Source organism: Triplophysa rosa, linkage group LG8 (assembly GCF_024868665.1).
Source record: "Triplophysa rosa linkage group LG8, Trosa_1v2, whole genome shotgun sequence".
NCBI classification, from domain to species: Eukaryota; Metazoa; Chordata; class Actinopteri; order Cypriniformes; family Nemacheilidae; genus Triplophysa; species Triplophysa rosa.
Window position 1 is genome coordinate 24,165,345 of NC_079897.1, and position 10,664 is coordinate 24,176,008.

The 10,664-nt window shown below is 37.3% G+C and overlaps 1 protein-coding gene across 4 annotated transcripts in view; it reads right to left on the bottom strand.

The window, feature by feature from the left end:
• Window positions 1-6,843, bottom strand: part of phactr4b (phosphatase and actin regulator 4b) — a 34,018-nt gene extending 27,175 nt beyond the window's left edge. The window contains exon 1 of one of the 4 annotated variants that reach the window (XM_057339955.1): window positions 6,733-6,843. The gene's annotated coding sequence lies outside the window, so the exon portion shown is untranslated. Of the gene's footprint in view, window positions 1-4,777; window positions 4,985-5,801; window positions 6,063-6,732 lie in introns of those variants that run through there. The other 3 variants (XM_057339960.1, XM_057339957.1, XM_057339956.1) reach the window with 3 other exon arrangements.
• Window positions 6,844-10,664: the final 3,821 nt, after the last annotated feature.

The following is a 10,664-nucleotide window of genomic DNA, read 5'->3' on the forward strand; positions in this document are numbered from 1 at the left end:
TCGCATTGGTGCGAGTGCGTAAAACAAATTTTTGCCCGATTCGCGACATGAAGACTCATTTGAACAGATTCTTTTTGTTGAAACAACTCGTATATCAAACACTGAACTCACGAGACTCACTGTCTGAACCCATTAAGTCAGTCACTCAAAACACCCCAGAACACAAGCGTGCTTAGACCATTTAACAAGAGTGGTTAGTATTTAAAGTTTGTTTATGACAATGTGTAGTAAAGTACATATATAATAATTTAGTTCCGAGTTACTTTTGAGTTTTGAGCTAGCTAATTTGATTTAATTTTATGCTGTAAAAATAAAGAAGGCCAATGGCAAAATTACAGCTTTTTGTAAAGAGGGCGATAAATGAGGATTGTGAAGAGTGACAGGTTATATTTGTGTCAGATCATTTCATAGCCGATATATAACTTGAAAATAAAACTAAATAATAACAACTGTATAAAATAACAAATACAACATTTCTTTGCATTTATTTTGGATTTATTGGGCTCGCAAGAGTTAAAGCGCAAATATGAAGTGGTCAATAGCCGACTATTTTAAAAGACAAACAGAACGATTCATCAACAGGTCATTATGCAAGGTCTTTATCAGAATCAGAAAGAGCTTTATTGCCAAGTGTGCTTGGACACACAAGGAATTTGTTGAAGCTTCCAGTGCACATACAGGTTAAAAAAGTAACGAGGCACAGGTAACAAAACGTAAAAAATAAATATGCTAGAGACAATACACATTATATTAGACAAACGGACAATAGACAGTATACTGTATGTACAGATGTGCTATATACAAATTATACTGTGTTATATACAAGTTATGCAGGGGAATGTGGATAGCTGAATATTATATCAATTACTATATGATTACTATAAAAAAGGTGCGACCAAATTGTAAGTTAGTGCGACGAAATGAGAAAGTGGGAAAAATGAGTCTAGAGCCCTGTATTCGTATATTTTTTACTTCAAATACCGCCATTATGCAAAATGACAGTCAGCAGAGGTCTATAGAATTCACAGCCTTTCATTAAGCATGGAGGAATGCAGTAAGCATGAGCCAGGCAGCGCTAGAATTAAGCAGCCTGAGGTTATAATGATTTCAGCTATGATCATTCTCCCCAGCAGCCTCACATTTTTGAGGTTTTAGAGACCGAAATAATCCTAACTTCCTCAGGAAGGATTCAGTATGTTCCGAGTGAAAGCAAATATTAAACTGAAGCTAATAAATTCAAGAAATAGCACAATTAAAAAATGTAAAAGTAAAGTATTAAGGTCCAAAAATCAAAAGTTCTGTTGATTTAGTCTTTTATTTAATCATTTATTCACCCTCATGCGGTTAAAACATCTATGACTTTCTTATGTGAAACACAAAGATGTTTCGAGAAATGTCTCCGTGGTTTTGAGTCCATACAATGGAAGTCAATAGGGGCCACTTCGTTTGATTAGCAAGTCATTTTTTGTGAACTCTCTCTTCAAAAAATCCTCTGTCATAATAAAAAGTTGTTATAACTAAAGAATCGACTCTCTTGCCTTTAAATTATACAGACTGAGTGTTGGTTATTGATTTCTAAACTTAGTTTTATAAGGGCAAAATTGTATTTCCCCCTGCTGGTGGTGAAATTTTTTTTTTTCTTTGACAATGGAAATGCAACAAATACATTCTATACACAAAGAGGTGTGTAAGTATTATTGTATTGCAGACATGGACACACTCCATACAAAGCTTGTCTGCAGGGAGTCCACACTGCCCCTTATGCAAATCTCATTGAGAATAACAGGGCACACTGCTGAGACGACGCAGTGCCCGGGCAGGCGGAAAACACAAATACTGGCCAAAGTGCTGAAGTCTTAATTTCATTCATGTGCGAGAATCAAGCTGCGTTTTCACAATATTGAAATTGATCTCCATAATCACGTTCAATTGTTTTGGAATTATCTAAACTGAACGCTCCATGTGTTGCACTTCTGCTAGATCTTGTTACAATAAGAATTTAGAAACAGCTTGATTATGGCTTGCATAGGAATTCTTGCTGGGTTTATTGTTGTTTGGTCTCTAAAGCCGTACATTCTTGTCATAGGCCAAGTGGTTAGTGTGTTGTGACTGTGGTCTCTAAACCGCTGGGTAATATTGGCCAGAGCGATGCTTACATCAAATAATCAATTCACTAATGTGGCCTAGTCTAGTCTGTTATACACATGACATTTTTGCATGAGAAATGAAAAACAAATATACATTTTTAAAGATACCAGATAGCTGGTAACTGAATGTCACTCATGTGCCAATGAAACATTTTTTAATGGATTTTGCATGCTGTTTTAAAGGGAATGTGCAACGGTGTTTCATGCATTCTGACTTCTTCACAATGTTAAACATGCCGTCTTCTCATGCTTGACATGGTCAACTTGTAAAAAAACGAGTTGAACGTATTACGTAGTATTTCTGTGCTCGATACACTCTTAAGGTTCGTATAGGTTTCGGAAGTTTTTTCCAAACATGAAATACCGTTACGTAACAACCTTTCTTAGTCCCTTATTGGGCAATTCTCCCGGAAAAGCAAGTCCACGGCAAGACGAAAGAAATAGCCCTCCCACGCATCAACCGACGAGCGATAGGAAGACCGCTTACCATCAAGATTGGCTGCGCTGTGGGCCTGCAGCTGCAGCTCGTTTCTCTTGCCATAGTGAGAGAAGTTGAGGTGTGTTTGTTTGATCACGGCATTTCAATGATGGATGCTATATAAACGGTGCATGTAACGCTGGATTTGGAGATCGTTTGAAACTGATAGATGGAGCGGTCCCAGCGCTAAAAGATGCCGGACATGAACCGCACGCGGTGAAACTGAGTCATATATCTGTGTTTTGTTGGCAATGTGCTTTAGTTCCACCCTCCCCACCCGCACACATCGTATGTTTTCGGAAATAAACGTACAGCTGTATGAGTCTTTTATAAATGCGATCATATTAAAGACTCTACAGATATTTGAAGGGTACGATACTATTCTGCAAGTACTCAAGATTAACATGAGATATGCAGAAACTGTCTGAGTAACGGCCACTTTAACTATTTTAAAAAAGCAAAATATACTTTATGTACTTCCCACAGCAAGCAGGAGAGTCACATTACATTCCAAACTCGACCAGACACTGTCCACTAATGAAGAAATGCTGATGTTGTGGCTATATTTGCTGATGGGAAGTGGCTGAGAAACATGTGTTGGATGGACAAAAGAGCTGAGAGAATGAATCCGAGACAGTTAAGTGCCTTAACAGAGAGCAGATGTCTCAGTCTCGGATAAATCCACCCTCGCACTACTGGACCAGAAGCATCAACAGTGGTGAGTCACAGTGTAACAGGAACAGTGTGCAGAAAACTTCCTTAAAACTTACAGTAACTGTATTAACAAATGTCCATATTCAATATAGTTGAGTGTGTGTGTGTTTCTCCTAACCAGAGAAACCATCATTTCAAACAAAGATCAGAGGCTGCCAACTCATTAACTAAATGTGTCACGCTACAATTTTACCAAGAGAACAGAAGGTAAATATGTTATTTTAAGTGTCACCTCACAACCCTGACACAGAGTCATACAAAACACATGCCAATGCACGCACGCACTCCCAGGAATTGAAGTGTGATAAAAGAATGTATTTGTTCTTTAAGTGCTTAACTCCTGATCCTCCATCATGCACCAGTTATGTGCTAAATCCTTCACACTTCACTAAAAATCCTTCATACTGTTAATGAGACATTCCAAACAGACATGGGCAAACAAGAACTGCACTGTGGCGTCATTTGCAATGATGGCAATATAAAATTAAGCAACACTATCAATAATGCAAAGGTTTTAATGCACTTTTCTGTGACCATTGCATTTTATATATTTTACTTTGAAAGGTCATTGGGTGAAGTTAAACACAACATTTAGTTCAATCACTTTCTACTGCACATCACTCTGATGGAACACAATTTTATCAGGAAAAATCTGCAGGAGAAATAACAGACGTGCACTTTTTATTGCATTTATTGTGCATCTCTGACGTCTCGTTGTCCTTTAGAACTGTTATATATGAACACCAAACCATTTCCACAATAAAATTTTCACAATAAAAATACTTATGAGCTACAAATAAATCATTGAAACAAGCTCTTCATCTGCATGGTCTGAAGCTTTGATGTCACTAAATAATTAAAACAATGATGATATGAGTAAAGCTGAACCAGAGCATCATTAAAAAGCAGATGGCCCTCTCAAAATCATCCCCGAACGTTGCTGTTAAAAAAAGCGACTTCACAGCACCGTCCTCCAATGTATTAAACTAGGCCTGCAACTTTACTGCCTAAGAATAGCATAACACACATAAAAGTGGGTTTAGTGTCCTACATCAAGCTGTCTGAAGAAGCACACCACTTCATTCTCTGAACACAGAGATCAAAAAAACAAAATGACAGAAGAAAAAAGAACGACCTTTTCTATAAACAGAACTTTCAAAATGAAAGATCCAAGTTATTCGACTGGATTCGGTGACTTAGTTACGCCGTACAGAAATGGGAACAGCTGGTACGCTTGCGAGATCTTTAAATAGCATACCACCTCTGCGCATCAAGGCAAGTGTAGGTTTGGACTAAAACAGCTGCCGACGGATAAGGAAAAAATGTTACGTGCACTGAAAGTCAACAGCGAGTTCCAATTCCAAGTTCCAATACGAAAAACAATTTAACCCACACGTTCTCAGTGTAATCACACAGATTGCTCTAGACGCTGGCCTACCTCTCTGCCCAAGACCTCTACCAGAACAGAAGAGCTCCCGTAAGGTGAACCATGAAGCAGACCTGCAGTATATTTCCTTTTTCCATTCGCAGACCCCTCGCACCCTTCAGAATGACTGGACATTGCCGTTCGTTCCCATTCCGAACCACCCGTACGTCATCGCCACGCCTGCCCCAGAAAAGCTTCGTCACTCCAGGGACTTGTGGCCCACTTTTCAAGAAGACCCAATATGCCAACCCAAACTTCATCCCTCCTTTCAGTTCACCTTCTACAACACCTGGCACGCCAACATCCTTGACCAAGTCAATTTGATATACTAATATACAGTTACTTTGGTCACACTTTATTTTAAGGTCCAGTTCTCGGTTTTAGTAAACTATTAACTACGACTTTTGCTTAGTTAACTCTTAATTTGTTGCTTATTAATGGTTAGTAAGGTAGTTGTTAGGTTTAGGCATTGGGTAGGATTAGGGATGTAGAATATGGTCATGCAGAATATGTGCTTATAAACAATGGTATAAATTTTGGTAGCGTGACAACATGCCCCCAAGACTATCCCTGATAGTTCTGGCAATTTTGACAGATATTTAGTGTCGTTTTAACCAAACCAAAATACCAAAATATTAAATCAACAATGAGGCAATGGCCAAATAAAGCCAATTGCAGTTCTGTCAACTGACTCAAATCCATCCTTACTGTAATAGCCATGTAATCAATAGATGTAAGCAAAAATACTTTAACATTTAAATCACATGGATATGGTATTCCAACGACCCCCTTCACACACACGTTATCAACATCTAAACATCTCTCAGACAAACCTGTTTAGAATGTACAAGCAGAGCTTTCAACTTAAAGATCTCATAAGCAATATTGTCACGTCTATAAAAATTACCCAAACACTTCCCTGTCCAACTCTTCACATAGGATACCGCTTAACCGATGCACCAAACCAGATGGTCTGCATCATCTATATTTACCGGACAACAGAAAATATCTGTTATCATCACTAAATTGACTTTACCTTGAAACGTGAATTCCATCTCAATCTTTCACGACTGGGCTCATGCACGCCAGAGAAATGAAAGATTCATTCGCGCAATAAATGAGTGATGCTCAATGATGCACCTTGATGGTTGAACAAGTCAAATCCTTCACTCGTGCACAAAGAAATCATATGCTCAAACGATTCTTCAATGTTTAGCAAGCTGCCGAGTGACCGACGAGATCAGTCGTCACATGTGACGAGAATCAGTCATGACACGGGCTCTCGTAAATAGTTCCAGTTCACGGTAACAATGGAGAAACCGGTCGGTGAATCGCTAAGCGCGGTCGATGAAAGCAGCGCGAGCGGGCTCCTGTTGTGCCACCAATAGGTTTCGAAGATGAGCAATAGAAATAGAAATTAAAACACACATAGGTTCGAGTTTTCCATTTCCGTATGTATATAAATTAGTACATCTATAGAATGCAGAAAACACATATTAGTATTCGACTAGTAATCGCTGCTCTCATGCGTTTCTCTGTGGCAGAAAGTCAGCTCGTGCTTCCATCATTCTCACATTTGTTTGTTTGTTTATTAATTAATTAATACCAGACTAAATGAAAAATGTAGCGTTAGGAATTGTGATTAAATGCGTTGAACGGAACGCAAGCGAGCGGAGATGATGGGGGCATCGGCGCACTTTCTTTGTATCACGATGAGCCGCCGAAACTTGTAGTCATGCGGTGCTATTATTTCTAGGTCGAATAATAAAACACGCATGCTCAGATGTATCTGTGGAGGGAATACGTAAGATTCCAATAACGTTACATTGTTCTGTGAGTAACATTTAGAAACGGTGACAGAGAGCTGTGATTTTCATCGCAAAAGTGGATGACAACTAAGTGTAATGCGATGTTTTGCGGTGAGCTAATCCGTGCATCATCTGGTTAATGTAGGTAAGGTCTCTTACCTTCCCCTATTACGTCTAAGGCACTGGCCCTCCTCTTCCCCCGACTAGTTTCATTTCATGTACACCACAACGCGGATACTTTTTCGCTACACTCTTTCCTCCAGCCCCCGCTGAAACTTTTCTCAAAAGATACCGGAAGTTGTAGGACTTGTAATGTGGTTCTTGTAGTTTCATGTTTCAAGAGCGTATATCGGCTTTCATTAGCTACCCAAACATGATCAACTACATTACCCATGATGCTCTGCAGGGGAAACGAACTAGGCTAGTTTTACAAAATATCGTCGTTTGTTATCTTAACAAATCGGAATGAAACTCTGCGATGCATGTAATAGTATTGATTAACAACCTTGGGAATATGTGATCGAATAAATGTTTTCTTTTCAGAAGCAGAATGTAACGTTAGTATTTGTTCCATTTCACTGAAGCCGAAATGTTTGTTCTGCATGTGTTTGGTATTACTGGCATGTGAAATTATTACATTGAATGGTGCATTCGCTTCAAATTTATTTCTCAATTACACACATACGGTATGATATTTATGAATGTTGAATATGAACATCACAAAATACAACACGAGACGGGTTTAATAGGCAAATAAAATATCCATATAGTTATTACTTTTATTGTATTACAATTTTCAACAACTTTAACATTTAATTGCAGCATCTTAAACCGGTGTGGTAAAGAGCGCTGTCATGTTTGTTCAAGTGTTGGGATTGAACACTTTTGGGATTGTTTGTAAAAGAACACTGCCATCTACTGGGACTTCAGGAGAAGTGGTTAAGCATAGTTGTATGATCAGTTGCGCAGAATGATTGTTTATCCCGCTTATTCTGTTTTTCTGATCTATGAGTTTAACAAAAGATCAAAAACAGTCATGCAACATGGAGCGCTAAAACTTGTAAATTGGAAAAGCAACACAACCAACACTAATGTTTCAAAATTCTTTCCTATTGACCTACAGAAATATAGAATACAGAATAAAAATTCTAAATGGAAATTCAAAAATTAGAATCCACAAATTCACTTAATTAGAATGTTGGAGTTTGTTGGCGTTTGTTGGATCAGTGTGACTTGTCCTTAAAAAAGATCCACTTAAAATGTTTATGAAAAATAAAGTATACGAAAAATGTTCTACTCTGCATATTCTGCATAGAGATATAGATACTGTGTTATGTTAACAAGATTATTTTTGACCACTATTTGGATATTTATTAGGCAGGTTATGGCTAATAAGTGGTTTTTATAAACGTTATTATTTTATTTTAGTTTAGTTTAGTTTAGTTTAGTTTTTGCTTAATTCATCCGGTACTTAATACATTTTAAGGTGTCATCCTTTTTGCAAAGTCACACATGATGATGTGTTTACAGATTGTAAAATTGTATAATTTAATATTGTCCAACATAACAAATCAAAGTTCAAAAATCAGCTGACAACACCTTGCATGACCGACGGAATGGCAGCAGTTTGAACTGATAATGATTGGCAGAAATAAAGGTACAATTAGGTGTCACCTTTATTTTTGACTATATGGTGAATTGTAAATCAGAATGTTCTTCTTATAAAATAAAGGCTAGTTACATGTATAACTGAGATCATGGTGTACATCAAATAACCTTTTAATTTACATTTAAAAAGGCAAAAACTATTACAGTATCATTAAAGATTTTCATGTTTGTTGACAAATATGATCATAAATTATGCAAAAGAGGGTTTCTCCCTCTTTCACTTTGGATTCAATTTTTGGAGTCCAAAAGTGTAATTTAGTAATATTCTGTTTGAATTACCACACACATCTTGTGGATGTGTTATCAAGAACTGCAAGTAGATTGCAGGGGAGCCTCCTCCACCATCAGCTCTAATAATAGCCCAGTAATAAGACAGTGAGAAAGTTCAGCAGACATAATGTGCTGGAATGCTTGTATTTGGACAGCTTCTGAAAAAAACTAAACTCAGCACTGAGACACTTTACGTGGTATATCAGTGTGATATGAGCATAAAAACAAACCTTTAGGATGAAAACCAACATATTTAATGCTATGATGTAAGAATGTTGACAAATTATGTATATAAAATGGTTGAGATCAGTATTTCTGATCTCATTATACATGAACTGAGTGTATTTATAAAATACACTAAGAATGCAACTTTATGAACTTATAACCACAAATTTTCGTTCTTTAGAGGTTAGCATTCATCCTGAAGTCTGAAAATATGCTGTGGAGATAATAATCTCTAGGTTAGTTTCACACTTAAAGTATGACTTGATCCAAATTCCTCACCATGAAATGGATGAAACCAATGCCAGATGCTGTATCCCCCAGCACCTGCTGCCCCTCGTACTGCAAACCACAGGGTCGCTGCTCTAAATACCTCCGAACACACACAACGATGACACTTTAATACGGGGGAGAGGAATTCTTTGCATTCTTAACTTAATATTTTTATTGCCACAAACACTCTCTTCATCCAGTGCACCTCTCACTATCAAAACACTTAAGACAGTAAAGAACAATTATTAACAGCATTGCTTACATAAATGTAGTTTCATACCATAAAGAAATAAAGAGGTATGCATGAACAAAGATGTCAGAGGATACAAATAATGTGGAATAAACAGTTCTGGCTACAGCAGATTAGATTTATTGATAATATACACACCAGGGGGCACTAGTTTAGAATTTGAGTATTTATTCAAGACACTGCTGATCTAACTGTGTAGAAGAACCATAAATATTGGCTAGACTGGTAATAACAGACTGATCTGTGCTTAATTTCCCTTGAGGCTGATTCAGTATGTCTAAACATAATGAAATAAATCACCATTTGCACTGGTAAAATAATTCCAATGATTGCTCAGTGTGATTGTTCTATGCGATTAATAAAATATTGAATGGGAGGTAGATCATAAAAAGATCATTTGGATGAGAGTACATTTTGGTAATGGTATTATTGAAAAAAATTAAACAGCTGCTATAACATTGTTAAATAATTTTGTGTACACTAAAATATTATTTGCACTTATCATCATACCTACAAGCTGTGTTGATAAAACAGATTTCATATAACTGTGTAAAATGTGTATTGTTCGTTAAAAGTCTTCAAATATAGCTATCGACCATTTTGCACTTTTTAATTTGACACAGGTATTGATTTTGCAGATGTTGAGGCAGATTCAGTTCTAAATGTTCAGTTATAAGAATATTAGATTTTTACCATACATTGACAAAAAAATATTTTGATTAATAAGACACAAAATGCTAATGTTTGGTCAGTCCTTCAGGCACTACAGTAATTATTGATGGTCTGGAAAATATTTTATTTACTTTTATTTACTCTATATGTCATGGTCCTGCCTCTTCTTGTCATGATTTTCGAGTCTTGTGGCAGGATCATGACAGACCCACGTGTTTAATGTGGAGAGGAGCATGGCTTTGTTTTGACGTGTCATGCATTCCCTCCGGTGTCTCGTCTCTTGGCCCCGCCCCCTTGTTTCTCCGTTAGCTTTCCATTAGTGTTTCATTCCCCTCACCTGCCCCATGTAATTTTCCCGGTAATCTCCCCATTAGTGTTTCATTCTTGTCACCGTCCTTATGTCATTATCCCTCGTCAGTGTTCCCTTTATAAGTCCCTTGTATTCATTGTCCCGTGTCGGTTCATTGTCTATCCTGCCTTACCCTCCTTCATGTTGGATTACCCTTGTTCCTGTTCGGTGTGACCAGTCAAGTTTGTGGATTTATCATTTATATTTCTCTTGGACCTTGCTTATTTTTGCCCCCTTGTGGGAAGTTTTTAGTTTGAATTCTTGTTTTGTTTGTCGCGTTTTCCCCATGGTTAGTTTTTGTTTAATAAAGTTTTGTTTATCCTCTGTCTGCCTGCACTTGGGTTCTGTCCCAAACGGTGACACTATAGCGAAAGACTAAATCAATTG